Raw genomic sequence first — 18,674 nt, forward strand, 5'->3', positions numbered from 1 at the left:
GGCATATGCCGTGACGATACCACGACAGCGAAGTGGATCTGCAGGACATAGTCCAGCCAGTTTCCCTTGGGAGAGGTGATGACGATGCCAGCTCCCAAGCCGGTGCGCATCTTCGAGTCGTCGAAGTGCATCTTCCAGTGCGTGGAATCAGGCACAGGCGGCAGGTACTGCATCTCAGCCCAGTCGACGAAGAAGTCGGCGAGGATCTGCGACTTGATGGCCGTTCGTGGCTCGTAGAGGATGGAGTGGGCCGCCAGCTCTAGGGCCCACTTGGCAACCCGGCCATTGGCGTCCTTGATGCCAATGATTTCCGCCAAGGGCGCTGTGGCCACCACCTTGATGGGGTGTTCTTGGAAATAGTGCTTGAGCTTCTTGGCCGCCATGTACACGTCGTAGGTGACCTTCTGGTAGTTGGGGTAGTTTTGCTTCGACTAGGAAAGCACCTCACTGAGGTAGTACACTGGGCGCTGAACCGGCTGCTCCTTGTCGGCTTCCTTGCGCTCCACCACCAGGACAACGCTAACCACTCAATTGGTGGCTACGATGTACATCAACATCGGCTCCATTGAAGTCGGCGATGCCAGGACGGGCGCGGTTGAGAGCACGCGCTTCAAGTCACGGAAGGCTTCGTCTGCCTACGGTGACCTGTAACATCCCAAGAGTAACACCTTAGTTCCTTTGTACCTTTCTTGCATTTGTTCATGCCATCATGTTGCATTCATGCATATCACCATTTTGGTTTTACTAAATTGCATTTGATTCTTGGTTTTCTTTATGTTGCCTTGTTGTTGTTCCTCTCCCTTCTTCTTCTTCTTGGTTCATCCCCTCACTCTTGTGATGTTCCAAGAAAAGCTCAAGCCAACCTTCCACCACTTGACCTATATTTCAAATAGGTCATGCCAAAATTCTTATATGGTTACTATAAAACTACCTCTCCTCTCTATTTTTGCAATGCACATGTTTTATGATCTTGAGTTGGGCTTCTTCCTTCTCAAGTGGTTGAACGAATCAGGTTTAGCCAAATATTTTTGAATATCAATTATTTTGGTTGCTACCAAAATTCTCTATGGCTCCTTCAATTTCTTTTCATTCTTTTATTTCTCTCAAGCCTACCATAGTTGGTATATAAGGCTGAGCCTCAATTCAATTCCTTTTCAAATTTCAAAATCTTCTCTACTCAAATTTCAGAAAAGAATTTATAAGTGAGAAAGAAATAAAAAAAAACAGAAAAAGACATAAAAGGAAAAGCCTAAAACTAGCCTAACCTACCTAGCCCAAGACCACAGCAGCCTTAGTAGCTTTTTCTTCCCTGGAGTCTGCTTAAGGCCACGGCAGCCTCTTCTTTAACCCAAGCCTAGATAACCTAACCAACTAACCCAGCAGCCACCTTACCTGTACGTCTCCTTCCTCCTGTACGAACCCCTCCATGGCCGCATGATCCCCTCCACTTCACCGATGTCTGCCACCTCGCCCTTCTCTTCACCTTAAGACTCCAGGAGACCGTCCCCGAGCCCTAGCTCGCTCTTCCTCGTCCGCGCCGCGCCGCATCATCACTTTTGCCACTTTCCTGTAAGACAAGAGGGTTTTCCCCAAGACGCCGTCGTCCGCCGCCGTCGCCATGGCCTGCATCGACGTCACCTGAGCCCGGGAACGGAACCGCGTCATCTTCCTCTTCGTCCTGGACGTCTTCACGGAGCCGAGCGCTGCCCGCAGCTGCTCGAGCACGTCCACGCTGCCGTCGACTTCTACCTCCCGGCCTCCCCTTCTTCCTCGTCTCCGCAGCTACTTCCTCCTCGCCGATGACCCAGGGTGAGCAGCCTTCCTTCCTACATCTCCCCTGCATGTCTCTATGTCGATGCTCCATCACATGTGAGAAGATCTGAGCGAGATCGAACCGATAAAACGAAACAAACGGTTCCAGTTTTTCTGTTTTGAGGTGGCTACTTCCGACGATCTTTTCCGGCGATCTACTCCAATCCAGTCACGTACTTCACACCGTTGGAAATCTGAGAGTGAGGGATACAACTTTGCCTTTGGAATCACTCAGTTTCGTTGCCTGTAGACGACGCCACCTCCGATCAAACATCTGTCCAGAATCTGTTTTCAGTTTCGCTGTTTCTCGCACACGTCGCGGTACCGACGTCTCCCCGGCGAACCAGGTCGTTTCAGCATGCCATACTTGTTCCAGTAGATGCACAACGTCTCAGGCTTCATGTCAGTTTTTGAATCGTCCAAAACGGTGCATTATTCGCGACGCCATCGTCGTTCAAAGTCAGCCCAAAAATCTGTTGACAGTTTCGCTGTTCGTCATCTATTCGCGAGCTCAACTTCCGTTGACCATCGATGTCGCCTCGATGCACCGATTTCAACCCAGCTTGTTCCATACGAATCTCGGTACTTTCCTCCTTCGCAACTCGTTGGGTGCACGGCGTTTCTCTGTCTAGATCCTTCGCAATGAAGTATTTAAAATCCGTGCAGAAATGCATCTACAGGAAACCTGCGCTGTCGTTTTTCTTCAGTTCAGTGTCAAATTCAGTTAACTGCATCCAGCACCTTTTCATTTTGATTTAAAAACCAACTTTTGAATCTTGAAATCATACAAACCTTATAACCTGGAACATCACCAAAACAGTAGTTACATGAATATAAACTTTGTTGTGATTTTTGAACAATATAAAATTGACAACGTTGTTGAAATGGGTTAAAATGGCTAAAACTTGAAATGTTCATATCTCCTAAACCCTACCTCCAAATTTAGCAAACTTTGTATCCAAATGCATTAGAAAAACGCGAGGAATTCAAATTTAACATTTTCATGCATCATTGGCACCATCCCTGGCCCGACATAAGTAAAATTTGCAACCATAACTAAATGCTATGTGTGGGTGTCTATCATTTCTTGCTATATTTGAACACCCCACTTAATTTTGCTATGTATGAAACCTTTGCACCTCATGCATCATATTGCGCATTGCATACTTGTATCTCGAGTAGACACCGACGCAGAGCAGTACGAGCAGGAGTACGAGCACCCCCAGGAGGATCTTGTCTGTGCTTCTACCTTCGATCTGACAGGCGAGCACACCCATTCACCTATTTTACATTTACATGCTCTTTTGATCTATTGCTATCCCTATGTTGCGATTCTGTTGTGTCACGTGTCCTATTCCACCTGTTACCTAAATATCCGAGATACACCTCCTCGCCCTACCTATTGTTTGTTGTTTGCCAGCTTTGCGAGTCGTAGGCGAGTTTAGGGTTTTGTTGATATCTCGAAATGTTCGGGATATCTTGTTGGGATGTTGACACATGTACTACCTTTTCAAAAATGAAGTGGACAACTTTTGCTACAACTAAAATTGCTAAGGGATAATAATATTGCAGAGGCATCTGTGAGCCCCTTTGCGAAAGCATCGGAATTTTGACTTGCTAATGTCCCCTAGGATCCGAGTTCTTGTTATCTGTCTCTAAGACTGAGCGCGCTAACCACTCGTGGGAGGATTTATCGGGACCCCCCATCACCCATTACCATTTCTCAAGTCTGTTGAAAAGGGGGCCACAACCTTGGTTTTATTTGCCTATGCCATGTATGCCATGCTTTACTTACTGTTGCCTTCGGGTGTTTACTTCCTGTTGCCTTCGGGTGTTTATTTTTGTATTGTACCTTGCGGGACGTTTAGCGAAGCGTGTGGTTCGCACGCCTAGCCGTCGGCGCAAACCTCTGAGTCCGTCTCGGAGTACGGCCGAACTTCGATACGGGTAGCTTAGGCGGGTGGCCCCCCTAGACATTCTTGTTGATTTGGGAACGGTCTTGTTGTGAGACTCCGCGCTTGTTTACGCGGGTTCGAGCATGCGTGTATGGTAACATTGGTGCACCCCTGCAGGGTAAATCTTATCGATAAGCCGTGTCCGCGGTTATGGACGACTTGGAGCTGTTTAACTCGATCATAGAACAACTTACACCTAAAGTTGTCGCCAATAACTTGCTAATTACTTGCGTAGTAAGTTAGCCCTATTATAATGGAAAGATATAAAATTGTCAACTGTGTGAGTGCCTTGTTAGTACCTCTTGGCTAAGGGGGATCGCAATGGCAGGGTTTGTTTGCAGAGTATAGAACTGCTAGAATATGCGCTCTCTCACCTTCTCTATTAGACGGATGCTGTAGCGTGTCTCTATTGGATAGTGCTTTGCTGCCGCTAAACTCCACCATATAGCCGGGCGAAGTTTACACCGCCCACCAGCAAGCATAGCTGGTCTTGTCTCGCAAGTACGTGCCATTTGGTACTTACCCTCGTTTTTCTTCCTTTTTTTCGGAACACGCTTTTCGACAAATAGGTACGACAGATGATGATCAGTACGCAGGAGGCTACTTTGTCGAGTTCACGGATGACGACTTCGTTGCGTAGCAGGATCGTTCCTAAGGCAGCAGCCTGTGGCATGTTGGTTATGGGAACACCGCTTGATTATCTTCAGGACTCTTAGTCCCATTTGGTTCTTATCTGTACCCAGACTATTTGGCTATCTTATGTATGATGTACTGATGGGATATGTTTCCCCGTTGAGTGTCATTTGGATCTTGCTCATTAGAGCGTTGCTATATATATGAACCTTATTTCCATCTTTTGCGTCATACATAGTCATGTTGTGATATTCAAGCTATATTCTACCCTCGTATCATGTGCACAGTGTGTGTATGTGTGAAGTGCACAGGAAGGTGAAGCACTCATGCTTGGAAAGCCTATTGTGAGCCTTTGAGGTGGATGTTGTGTGCATGGGCGTGTCGAGCTGTTTCTTGGCCTACCCATATGCTTGGGAATGCGAGGCGACCTCATGGTCCTTTGTAGTGACCTCATGCACATAAACCCCTCTTACCTGCGCGCTCTGGGTTTTTCCTACTCCTGGGGCTTACAGACTTGGTATCAGAGCAGGACTGCCTTTAGGAGCCCCTTTGCAGCGGACGAAGTTGTGTCTAGAAACTCATATTTTAGTAGCTACATAGGAAAAATTGTGCGCGAGAGTAGGAATTCTGCTTTTATTTCTTACCCCACCCACCCTCCCTCTGGTAAGGACGTGCAACGGTTTTACTCTATTCTTATCTTGTTTCACCTAGGCTTGGACGTGTTTGTGGGAAACCATAGTGCCATAGGGAAAAGTGTTTTGAAAATTTTCTGTACTATGGTTGCTTCATTATCATCCTTTGTCAATCTCCACATATAATCTGTTCCTTTGCCATATTGGTATTTTCATGCTAATGTGTCTTCTCTCTGTTGTTCTGTTGCTATCTCGACCACTTTTTGTTCCAGTGCATATATCAACTTTCCTTCCCTGAAGTTGTTTTTGCCAAGCTCATACCCTGTTGTTTCCCTTCCAATATGCATAACTAGTGTCAACACGACCCAAGTTATTGACACTTTCTATTGCAAAAACTTCTGTATAGCTGCACTTCATAAACCTCGAAAGGTATCTTTGTGAAGTACTATTGCTGCTATCGTTCTAATCTTTTACATGTTATGGCTACCTCTCGTGTACCTTGAAGATATCTTGTCATATGCATGTTTCCTCTGAAGTTCTCGTTAGCACTAATATTGAGTTTTGTTAAATTCGATAAATGTGTTGATCTTGTTGTTCCGGGGCAACCCACCTACGTGCCTCGTCCGAAGGTTTTGTTTCCCGCCCTCCAGCCCTCCTTCTGTTCCACGCAGATCTCAAGTTCAGCAAAAGTTCTGTTTCAGCTCTACAAGACAAATGGTTCCTCATCCTTCCTATCAACCCTTTTTCAGCTACAGTTCTGTTTGATACCGGAGCGTCACATTCTTTCATCTATCAAAGTTTGAACTTGTTGTTCGAGGTTTTCCTCTTTCTTCTTCTTAATTCTGGCATTAATGTCATCCTTGGCATGGATTGGTTGAAGGCCAACAAACTTGTCATTGATTGCGCCGAGCATTCAGTTTCTCTTCCTACTTCATCAGGAACCTTGACCTATACACCTTCTCAAACACCTTCCGTTCAGCTCTTTGCTTTGAATCCTAGTTCTCTTCCGGAGCTTGAGTCTATACCGGTGGTTTGCGACTTTCCTGATGTCTTTCCTGAAGAACTTCCAGGTATGCCACCTGACAGGGTTGTTGAGTTCGTCATTGAACTAGAGCCTGGAACAGCTCCTATCTCAAAGCGGCCATACAAAATGGGTCCCAATGAGTTGGCTGAACTCAAGAAGCATCTTGACGAGTTGCAAAAACTTGGTTTCATTCAGTCAAGCACTTCTCCATGGGGATGTCCTACCATCTTCGTGAAGAAAAAAGATAAAAGTGATCGATTGGTGGTTGACTACCGTCCTCTCAATGAGAAAACGATCAAGAATACATATCCTCTTCCTCGCATCAATGAGCTCTTTGATCAGCTTGCGGGTGCAACTGTGTTCTCTAAGATGGATTTGAGAAGTGGTTATCACCAAATCAAAATCCGCAAGGAGGATGTACCCAAGACAGCCTTCAAAACTCGTTATGGTCTCTACGAATACACCGTCATGTCCTTTGGCCTCACTAATGCTCCTGCCACTTTCTCTCGGTTGATGAACTACATTTTCATGGAGTACCTCGACAAGTTTGTGGTAGTCTATCTCGATGATATCCTTGTCTACTCCAAGTCCAACGAGGAGCATGAAGAGCATCTTCGCCTCATCCTCATGAAGCTTCGTGAACACCGTCTCTATGCCAAGTTCTCCAAGTGTGAATTTTGGCTTCCTCAAGTCGTCTATCTTGGCCATGTCATTTCGGGAAAAGGCATTGCTGTCAATCCTGAAACCGTCAAGGCAATCGTTGAATGGCTTCCTCCGAAGAATGTCAAGCAAGTGAGAAGTTTCCTTGGTTTGGCAAGTTACTGCCGCCGCTTTGTTGAGAATTTCTCCAAGATCGCCAAGCCTCTTACCGATCTCCTGAAGAAAGACAAGAAGTTCCTTTGGTCTCCGCAATGTCAAGAAAGCTTTGACCTCCTCAAGCAAAAGCTCACTTCCACACCTGTCCTTGTTCTTCCAGATACTTCTAAACCTTTCCAGATATTCTGTGATGCCTCTCTTCATGGACTAGGTGCTGTCTTCATGCAAGAACGTCAAGTTGTGGCGTATGCTTCTCGTCAGTTGAAAGAGCATGAACTCAACTATCCCACACATGATCTTGAGCTTGCAGCCGTGTTACATGCTTTAATAACATGGTGCCAATACTTGTTGGGCAACAAATGTGAGATCTTCACCGACCACAAGAGTCTCAAATACATCTTCACACAACCTAACTTGAACCTCCGTCAAACGAAATGGATGGAAACCATCAAGGACTTTGATCTGTCTATCAGCTACACTCCAGGCAAAGCTAATGTCATGGCTGACGCCCTTAGTCGCAAGTCCTATTGCAACAATCTCATGATTCAAGAAAGTCAACCTGCTCTTTATGAAGGATTCAGGAAATTGAATCTTGAGCTTGTTCCCCAAGGCTACCTTGCAAACTTGGTGATCACGCAAACTCTTGAAGATAAGATCCGAAAAGGACAGTTGCGAGATATTTGCAGCAAGAATATCAAAGAGAATATGCACAAGACCAAGTACAAGTCTTTCTCTCTCGACGATCAAGGAACTCTCTTCTTCCAAGGTCGTTTTGTTGTTCCAAATGATCCAGACCTGAGAAACCTCATTCTCAAAGAAGCTCACGACACTCCTCTTTCTATCCATCCTGGCAGCACAAAGATGTATCTCGATATCAAGTCTACCTATTGGTGGACTAGGATGAAAAGGGATGTTGCTCGCTATGTCTCAGAATGTGATGTATGTCGCCGTGTCAAAGCAGAACATCAGAAACCTGCTGGTGTCCTCCAACCCCTGAAGATTCCTGAGTGGAAATGGGATAAGATTGAGATGAACTTTGTGACTGGTTTTCCAAAGTCTCGGAAAGGCAATGATGCTATCTTTGTGGTGAACGACCGTCTTTCTAAGGTTGCTCACTTCCTTCCTGTCAAAGAAAAAATATCTGCTAGTCAGTTGGCTGAGCTCTACACTGCAAAGATTGTTTCTCTTCATGGTGTTCCCTTGGAAATAAGCTCTGATCGCGGAAGTATCTTCACTTCCAAGTTTTGGGCAATCTTTCAGAAAGCTATGGGAACTAATCTGCTCTTCAGCACAGCTTACCATCCGCAAACAAGTGGGCATGTCGAAAGAGTCAATCAGATTCTCGAGGACATACTCCGTGCCTGTGTCATCTCCTTCGGCATGAAATGGGAAGAATGCCTTCCCTTCGCTGAGTTCTCTTACAACAACAGCTATCAAGCCAGTTTGGGCATGGCACCCTTCGAAGCTCTCTATGGTCGCAAATGCAGAACACCTCTGAACTGGTCTGAAACTGGTGAAAGGCAAATCTTTGGTCCCGATGTCATCAACGAGGCTGAAGAAAAGGTGCGAATCATTCGTGATAATCTGAAGATAGCACAATCTCGGCAGAAAAGCTATTATGATAGCAAGCACCGTGATATGTTATATCATCCTGGTGATCAAGCCTACCTTCGTGTTACTCCTATGAGGGGCACTCATCGCTTCGGTATCAAAGGCAAGCAGGCGCCAAGATACATTGGTCCCTTCAAAGTTCTAGCAAAGCGTGGTGAAGTCGCTTACCTCCTTGAACTTCCTGAGAAGCTCTCAAAAGTGCACGATGTCTTCCACGTGTCACAGCTCAAGAAGTGCTTCAAAGATCCGGGCCGTGCAGTTGATCACGAGGCCATTGACCTCCAAGAAGACCTCTCCTACAAAGAGCATCCCGTTCGGATTCTTGATGAAGCTGAATGCCGTACTCGCAACAACTCTGTCAAGTTCCTCAAGGTGCAGTGGTCGCACCATTCTGATAAAGAAGCAACTTGGGAGCGGGAAGATCAACTCGGTTCCGAGTACCCGTCCTTTTTCTCTTCCTCCTGAGAATCTCGGGGCGCGATTCCTTTAAGGGGGGGCGTTTGTAACATCCCAAGAGTAACACCTTAGTTCCTTTGTACCTTTCTTGCATTTTGTTCATGCCATCATGTTGCATTCATGCATATCACCATTTTGGTTTTACTAAATTGCATTTGATTCTTGGTTTTCTTTATGTTGCCTTGTTGTTGTTCCTCTCCCTTCTTCTTCTTGGTTCATCCCCTCACTCTTGTGATGTTCCAAGAAAAGCTCAAGCCAACCTTCCACCACTTGACCTATATTTCAAATAGGTCATGCCAAAATTCTTATATGGTTACTATAAAACTACCTCTCCCCTCTATTTTTGCAATGCACATGTTTTATGATCTTGAGTTGGGCTTCTTCCTTCTCAAGTGGTTGAACGAATCAGGTTTAGACAAATATTTTTTAATACCAATTATTTTGGTTGCTACCAAAATTCTCTATGGCTCCTTCAATTTCTTTTCATTCTTTTATTTCTCTCAAGCCTACCATAGTTGGTATATAAGGCTGAGCCTCAATTCAATTTATTTTCAAATTTCAAAATCTTCTCTACTCAAATTTCAGAAAAGAATTTATAAGTGAGAAAGAAATAAAAAAAACAGAAAAAAACATAAAAGGAAAAGCCTAAAACTAGCCTAACCTACCTAGCCCAAGACCACAGCAGCCTTAGTAGCTTTTTCTTCCCTGGAGTTTGCTTAAGGCCACGGCAGCCTCTTCTTTAACCCAAGCCTAGATAACCTAACCAACTAACCCAGCAGCCACCTTTCCTGACTCAATTTTTAGCCCAGCCCAGTTTCCATCGTGAAGTTCCCTGTACGTCTCCTTCCTCCTGTACGAACCCCTCCATGGCCGCATGATCCCCTCCACTTCACCGATGTCTGCCACCTCGCCCTTCTCTTCACCTTAAGACTCCAGGAGACCGTCCCCGAGCCCTAGCTCGCTCTTCCTCGTCCGCGCCGCGCCGCGCCGCATCATCACTTTTGCCACTTTCCTGTAAGACAAGAGGGTTTTTCCCCAAGACGCCGTCGTCCGCCGCCGTCGCCATGGCCTGCATCGACGTCACCTGAGCCCGGGAACGGAACCGCGTCGTCTTCCTCTTCGTCCTGGATGTCTTTACGGAGCCGAGCGCTGCCCGCAGCTGCTCGAGCACGTCCACGCCGCCGTCGACTTCTACCTCCCGGCCTCCCCTTCTTCCTCGTCTCCGGCAGCTACTTCCTCCTCGCCGACGACCCAGGGTGAGCAGCCTTCCTTCCTACATCGCCCCTGCATGTCTCTATGTCGCTGCTCCATCACATGTGAGAAGATCTGAGCGAGATCGAACCGTTAAAACGAAACAAACGGTTCCAGTTTTTCTGTTTCGAGGTGGCTACTTCCGACGATCTTTTCCGGCGATCTACTCCACTCCAGCGCACGTACTTCACACCGTTGGAAAGCTGAGAGTGAGGGATTATCACTCAGTTTCGTTGCCTGTAGACGACGCCACCTCCGATCAAACATCTGTCCAGAATCTGTTTTCAGTTTCGCTGTTTCTCGCACACGTCGCGGTACCGACGTCTCCTCGGCGAACCAGGTCGTTTCAGCACGCCATACTTGTTCCAGTAGATGCACAACGTCTCAGGCTTCATGTCAGTTTTTGAATCGTCCAAAACGGTGCATTATTCGCGACGCCATCGTCGTTCAAAGTTAGCCCAAAAATCTGTTGACAGTTTCGCTGTTCGTCATCTATTCGCGAGCTCAACTTCCGTTGACCATCGATGTCGCCTCGATGCACCGATTGCAACCCATCTTGTTCCATACGAATCTCGGTACTTTCCTCCTTCACAACTCGTTAGGTGCACGGCGTTTCTCTGTCTAGATCCTTCGCAGTGAAGTATTTAAAATCCGTGCAGAAATGCATCTACAGGAAACCTGCGCTGTCGTTTTTCTTCAGTTCAGTGTCAAATTCAGTTAACTGCATCCAGCACCTTTTCATTTTGATTTAAAAACCAACTTTTGAATCTTGAAATCATACAAACCTTATAACCTGGAACATCACCAAAACAGTAGTTACATGAATATAAACTTTGTTGTGATTTTTGAACAATATAAAATTGACAACGTTGTTGAAATGGGTTAAAATGGCTAAAACTTGAAATGTTCATATCTCCTAAACCCTACCTCCAAATTTAGCAAACTTTGTATCCAAATGCATTAGAAAAACGCGAGGAATTCAAATTTAACATTGTCATGCATCATTGGCACCATCGCTGGCCCGACATAAGTAAAATTTGCAACCATAACTAAATGCTATGTGTGGGTGTCTATCATTTCTTGCTATATTTGAACACCCCACTTAATTTTGCTATGTATGAAACCTTTGTGTAAGCCCCAGGAGTAGGAAAACCCAGAGCGCGCATGTAAGAGGGGTTTATGTGCATGAGGTCACTACAAAGGACCGTGAGGTCGCCTCGCATTCCCAAGCATATGGGTAGGCCAAGCAACAGCTCGACACGCCCATGCACACAACACCCACCTCAAAGGCTCACGATAGGCTTTCCAAGCCTGAGTGCTTCACCTTCCTGTGCACTTCACACATACACACACTGTGCACAGGATACGAGGGTAGAATACAGCTTGAATATCACAACATGACTATGTACGACACAAAAGATGGAAATAAGGCTCATATATATAGCAACGCTCTAATGAGCAAGATCCAAATGACACTCAACGGGGAAACATATCCCAACATTACATCATACATAAGATAGCCAAATAGTCTGGGTACAGACAAGATCCAAATTGGACTAAGAGTCCTGAGGATAATCAAGCGGTGTTCCCATAACCAACAAGCCACAGGCTGCTGCCTTAGGAACGATCCTGCTACGCAACGAAGTCGTCGTCCGTGAACTCGACAAAGTAGCCTCCTGCATACTGATCATCATCTGTCGTACCTGTTTGTCGAAAAACGGGTTCCGGAAAAAGAGGGAGAAAAAAACGAGGTAAAGTACCATTGGCACGTACTTGCGAGACAAGACCAGCTATGCTTGCTGGTGGGCGGTGTAAACTTCGCCCGGCTATATGGTGGAGTTTAGCGGCAGCAAAGCACTAACCAATAGAGACACGCTACAACATCCATCTAATAGAGAAGGTGAGAGAGCGCATATTCTAGCAGTTCTATACTCTGCAAACAACAACCCTGCCAGTGCGATCCCCCTTAGCCAAGAGGTACTAACAAGGCACTCACACAGTTGACAATTTTATATCCATTCCATTATAATAGGGCTAACTTACTACGCAAATAATTAACAAGTTATTAGCGACAACATTAGGTGTAAGTTGTTCTATGATCGAGTTAAACAGTTCCAAGTCGTCCATAACCGCGGACACGGCTTATCGATAAGATTTACCCTGCAGGGGTGCACCAATGTTACCATACACGCATGCTCGAACCAACATAGTCAAGTGCGGAGTCTCACAACAAGACCGTTCCCAGATCTGCAAGAATGCCTAGGGGGGCCACCCAACTAAGCTACCCGTGACGAAGTTCGGCCGTACTCCGAGACGGACCCAGAGGTTGCGTAGGCATCTAGGCGGGCACTAACGGCCAAGCACTAGATAAGTCGTCTAGCAATTATGCAGTGCAGTACATAAATAAACCACCCGAAGGCAACAGGAAGTAAACACCCGAAGGCAACAGTAATAAATATGCGTGCACCAAATAAAACCAAGGTTGTGGCCCCCTTTTCAACAGACTTGAGAAAAGGTAATGGGTGATGGGGGGTCCCGATAAAACCTCCCACGTGTGGTTAGCACGCTCAGTCTTAGAAACAGATAACAAGAACTCGGGTCCTAGGGGACATTAGCAAGTCAAAGTTCCGATGCTTTCGCAAAGGGGCTCACAGATGCCTCTGCATATTATATCCCTTAGCAATTTTATTTGTAGCAAAAGTTATCCACTTCATTTTCGAAAAGGTAGTACATGTGTCAACATCCCAACAAGATATCCCGAACAATTCGAGATATCAACAAAAACCCTAAACTCGCCTACGACTCGCAAAGCTGGCAAACAACAAACAATAGGTAGGGCGAGAAGGTGTATCTCGGACATATAGGTAACAGGTAGATAGGACACGTGACACAACAGAATCGCAACATAAGGATAGCATTAGATCAAATGAGCATGTAAATGTAAAATAGGTGAAGGGGTGGGCTCGCCTGTCAGATCAGAGGTAGAAGCACCGACACGATCCTCCAGGGGGAACTCGTACTCCTGCTCGTACTGCTCTACGTCGGCGTCTACTCGGGAAGAACCAAATAGCACATACATAGAAAGTAAAGGTACATATCAATACAAGTATGCAATGCGCAATATGATGCATGATGACATGGCAAGATGATTGTGCAAGATTTCATGTTAGCAAGATTAAGTGGGGTGCTAATAGCCACATCTAATGATAAGCACCCTCACATGACATTTAGTTCAAGTTGCAAGTTTTAGTTGGTTCAATTCAGAGATAATGCCAATGGTGCATGATAAGGTCAGATTTGAAAACTTCATGCTTTGCTGATGCAATTAGATATAAAGATTTGTCAAATTGGAGTTATAGAATTAAATATGTGAATTATGCAACATTTAGCAATTAAATCCAGATTTGAAAAGTGACCAAATTTTAGTTGTTCAAAAGTTGATACAAAATTCATGGTTGATTAGATCATGTTTTTTCTGAACAATTTGGATATAAATTTGTATGATTTGGATTTGGGAAAGTGCAGTTTTAAATCATTTTAAAAAAATAGGCAGGGGCAAAAACTGATAAAAAGCAGTTTTGCCAAAAAAATGGTTTTTAATCCTGTGCCGGCCAGGATTTGATCCCAGGAGGCCCTGGCAGAGGCAAAGGAACGGTACCAGTGTGCTGTGTAGCAGGTTTTGATTAGATACAGGCTATAGGCAACATCAGGTATATCTTCGCGTTAACTGAAATTTACTGAAAGAAGAACGACACTTGTAACTGAAAAACAGACAGCTGCTGGGCGCGTTTTTGGTCGACGATGGCGAAGAACTGGGTGACGAAACTGAGTGTGTCTCGACGGGTTGAGTAAGGGGAATGTGCCCTGAGTTGAATGACGCCGAAAAGGTGGAAAACGGAGCACGGTGGCGCCGGAGAAACTCGCCGGAAAACGAGACGACGAAACAGCGGTTCTGAAACTGAAACTGAATCTGTTTTCTGGACCGACTTTGAACGAGGATGGCGAAGTGTGTGCTGCTCCGTTTGGGATGATTCAAAAACGGAGACGTATCCGGAGATGTTGTGCATCGAATGGTACCAGAATCGCGAGCTGAAACGGCCTTAAACGCCGGTGAGCTTCGTCGGAAAACGGATCAGCGACACGGCAAGGAACAGCTGAAACTGAAAACTGTTTTCTGGACAGATCTTTGAACGAAGATGGCGTCGTCTACAGGCCTCGAAATTGAGTGATTCCAAAACGACAATTGTAGACCTCACTCCCAGCTATCCAAAGATGTGAAGAACGCGTGCTGGCGTGGCCTGTGCTGGCTGTGAGGTGCGTCGAAAGATGGGATGCCGTGATGCAAAAACTGTGCCGGTTTTGTTTTGATTTCGATTTTTGTTTTCTTCTCCAACTCGAACCAGAGATGCAAGGGATGCTGGGGAGATGTAGAAGGGGTTGCTGCTCACCCTGTGGTCCTTGGTAACCAGGCGGAGGAGAGGTGGAGGAGGGGTTGCCGGCGACGGGGAGGAAGATGTGGCCGTGTAGACGTTGACGGAGGCGAGGACGAAGACGCGCAGATCTTGATGCTCGAGCTCCGTGAGGTAGACGAGGACGTAGAGGAGGGAGTGGTGGTTCCGTTCCACGGCTCAGGTAGGGTCGGCGGCGTTCATGGCGGCGGTGGCGGTGGACGGCAGTGGTGTCTTCGGTGGGGTTTTTGGTGAGAGGAGGAGAAGGTGCGGCGCCGTTTGGAGGAGGAAGAAGCTGAGCTAGGGTTCTCCAGGAGCTGCTGATGTTGCTTAAGAGAGGGGGCAGCAGGTGGCAAGCATCCACGAAGGGGGGGAAGGATCATGTGGCGCTGGAGGTAGTCGTACATGAGGAAGAAGGCATACAGAGAGCTTTCTCCACGTTAAAACTGGGTTGGGCTGGTTAGATTAGATGGGCTAGGATAGGTTAGATAGGTTTTTCTCCTTTATTTCTTTTTCTGTTTTATTTTCTTTTCTTCTTTTGAATAACTTTCTGAAATTGAGAAGAGAAGAGTTTAAAAGATGGAATTTGAATATCAGGGAAACAACCTTGCATACCCACTAAGGTATGATGAGATTTAATACAAGAAAAGGAATAAGAGAGGGACATAGAGAAAAATAAAGAGAGATTGAAAATATTTGGTCTTCAAATATTTGGTAAACCCTAATGGGCTCAACCATTTGAGAAGGAAGGGATCCCAACTCAAGATCATCTTATTAGCACTGCAAAATAGAAGAGATAGGTTTATAGTAACCATATAAGAATTTTGGCATGACCTATTTGAAATATAGGTCAAGTGGTGGAAGGTTGGCTTGTTAGCTTTTCTTGGAACATCACAAGAGGGAGGGGATGAACCAAGAGAGAGGAAGAACAACAAGCAAACAAAGCAAAGCCAAAACCAAATGCAATTTTATAAAAACCAAGGTGGTGATATGCATGATATGCAACATGATGATATGAAACAAATGCAAGAAAGGTAAAAAGGATCTATGTATTACTCTTGGGATGTTACAAACGACCCCCCTTGAAGGAATCGCGCCCCGAGATTCTCAGGAAGAAGAGAAAAAGGCCGGGTACTCGGAACGGAGTTGATCTTCCCGCTCCCAAGTTGCTTCTTTATCAGAATGGTGCGACCACTGCACCTTGAGGAACTTGACAGACTTGTTGCGAGTACGGCGTTCAGCTTCATCAAGAATCCGAACGGGATGCTCTTTGTATGAGAGGTCTTCTTGGAGGTCGATGGACTCGTGATCAACTGCACGGCCCGGATCTTTGAAGCACTTCTTGAGCTGTGACACGTGGAAGACATCGTGCACTTTGGAGAGCTTCTCAGGGAGTTCAAGGAGGTAAGCGACTTCACCACGCTTTGCTAGAACTTTGAAAGGACCAATGTATCTTGGCGCCAGCTTGCCTTTGATACCGAAGCGATGAGTGCCCCTCATAGGAGTAACACGAAGGTAGGCTTGATCACCAGGCTGATATAACATATCACGGTGCTTGCTATCATAATAGCTTTTCTGCCGAGATTGCGCTATCTTCAGATTGTCACGAATGATTCGCACCTTTTCTTCAGCCTCGTTGATGACATCGGGGCCAAAGATTTGCCTTTCACCAGTTTCAGACCAGTTTAGAGGTGTTCTGCATTTGCGACCATAGAGAGCTTCGAAGGGTGCCATGCCCAAACTGGCTTGATAGCTGTTGTTGTAAGAGAACTCAGCGAATGGAAGACATTCTTCCCATTTCATGCCGAAGGAGATAACACAGGCGCGGAGCATGTCCTCGAGAATCTGATTGACTCTTTCGACTTGCCCACTTGTTTGAGGATGGTAAGCTGTGCTGAAGAGCAGATTAGTTCCCATAGCTTTCTGAAAGCTTGCCCAAAACTTGGAAGTGAAGATGCTTCCGCGCAGAGCTTATTTCCAAAGGAACACCATGAAGAGAAACAATCTTTGCAGTGTAGAGCTCAGCCAACTGACTAGCAGATATTGTTTCTTTGACAGGAAGGAAGTGAGCAACCTTAGAAAGACGGTCGATCACCACGAAGATAGCATCATTGCCTTTCCGAGACTTTGGAAAACCAGTCACAAAGTCCATCTCAATCTTATCCCATTTCCACTCAGGGATTTTCAGGGGTTGGAGGACACCGGCAGGTCTCTGATGTTCTGCTTTGACACGGCGACAGACATCACATTCTGAGACATAGCGAGCAACATCCCTTTTCATCCTAGTCCACCAATAGGTAGACTTGATATCGAGATACATCTTTGTGCTGCCAGGATGGATAGAAAGAGGAGTGTCGTGAGCTTCTTTGAGAATGAGGTTTTTCAGGTCTGGATCATTCGGAACAACAAAACGACCTTGGAAGAAGAGAGTTCCTTGATCGTCGAGAGAGAAGGACTTGTACTTGGGCTTGTGCATATTCTCTTTGATATTCTTGCTGCAAATATCTCGCAAATGTCCTTTTCGGATCTTATCTTCAAGAGTTTGCGTGATCACCAAGTTTGCAAGGTAACCTTGGGGAACAAGCTCAAGATTCAATTTCCTTAATTCTTCATAAAGAGCAGGTTGACTTTCTTGAATCATGAGGTTGTTGCAATAGGACTTGCGACTAAGGGCGTCAGCCATGACATTAGCTTTGCCTGGAGTGTAGCTGATAGAGAGATCAAAGTCCTTGATGGTTTCCATCCATCTCGTTTGACGGAGGTTCAAGTTGGGTTGTGTGAAGATGTATTTGAGACTCTTGTGGTCGGTGAAGATCTCACATTTGTTGCCCAACAAGTATTGGCGCCATGTTATTAAAGCATGTAACACGGCTGCAAGCTCAAGATCATGTGTGGGATAGTTGAGTTCATGCTTTTTCAACTGACGAGAAGCATACGCCACAACTTGACGTTCTTGCATGAGGACAACACCTAAACCATGAAGAGATGCATCACAGAATATCTGGAAAGGTTTAGAAGTATCTGGAAGAACAAGGACAGGTGTGGAAGTGAGCTTCTGCTTGAGGAGATCAAAGCTTTCTTGGCATTGAGGAGACCAAAGGAACTTCTTGTCTTTCTTCAGGAGATCGGTAAGAGGCTTGGCGATCTTGGAGAAATTCTCAACAAAGCGGCGGCAGTAACTTGCCAAACCGAGGAAACTTCTCACTTGCTTGACATTCTTCGGAGGAAGCCATTCAACGATCGCCTTGACAGTTTCAGGATTGACAGCAATGCCTTTTCCCGAAATGACATGGCCAAGATAGACGACTTGAGGAAGCCAAAATTCACACTTGGAGAACTTGGCATAGAGGCGATGTTCACGAAGCTTCATGAGGATGAGGCGAAGATGCTCTTCATGCTCCTCATTGGACTTGGAGTAGACAAGGATATCATCGAGATAGACTACCACAAACTTGTCGAGGTACTCCATGAAAATGTAGTTCATCAACCGAGAGAAAGTGGCAGGAGCATTAATGAGGCCAAAGGACATGACGGTGTATTCGTAGAGGCCATAACGAGTTTTGAAGGCTGTCTTGGGTACATCCTCCTTGCGGATTTTGATTTGGTGATAACCACTTCTCAAATCCATCTTAGAGAACACAGTTGCACCCGCAAGCTGATCAAAGAGCTCATTGATGCGAGGAAGAGGATATGTATTCTTGATCGTTTTCTCATTGAGAGGGCGGTAATCAACCACCAATCGATCAGTTTTATCCTTTTTCTTCACGAAGATGGTAGGACATCCCCATGGAGAAGTGCTTGGCTGAATGAAACCAAGTTTTTGCAACTCATCAAGCTGCTTCTTGAGTTCAGCCAACTCATTTGGACCCATTTTGTATGGTCTCTTTGAGATAGGAGCTGTTCCAGGCTCTAGTTCAATGACGAACTCAACAGCCCTGTCAGGTGGCATACCTGGAAGTTCTTCAGGAAAGACATCAGGAAAGTCGCAAACCACCGGTATAGACTCAAGCTCCGGAAGAGAACTAGGATTCAAAGA

The 18,674-nt window shown here is 45.8% G+C and overlaps 1 long non-coding RNA gene across 1 annotated transcript; it reads right to left on the reverse strand.

Annotated features, from left to right (window-relative positions):
* Positions 1-11,610: 11,610 nt before the first annotated feature.
* LOC139832779 (uncharacterized) lies at positions 11,611-14,878 on the reverse strand. Its single transcript, XR_011747196.1, has 3 exons — positions 14,639-14,878; positions 13,158-13,238; positions 11,611-11,893 (listed from the first exon to the last, which is right to left on the reverse strand). It is a non-coding gene; the product is annotated as an uncharacterized lncRNA (long non-coding RNA).
* Positions 14,879-18,674: the final 3,796 nt, after the last annotated feature.

Source organism: Lolium perenne, chromosome 6, assembly GCF_019359855.2.
Source record: "Lolium perenne isolate Kyuss_39 chromosome 6, Kyuss_2.0, whole genome shotgun sequence".
NCBI classification, from domain to species: Eukaryota; Viridiplantae; Streptophyta; class Magnoliopsida; order Poales; family Poaceae; genus Lolium; species Lolium perenne.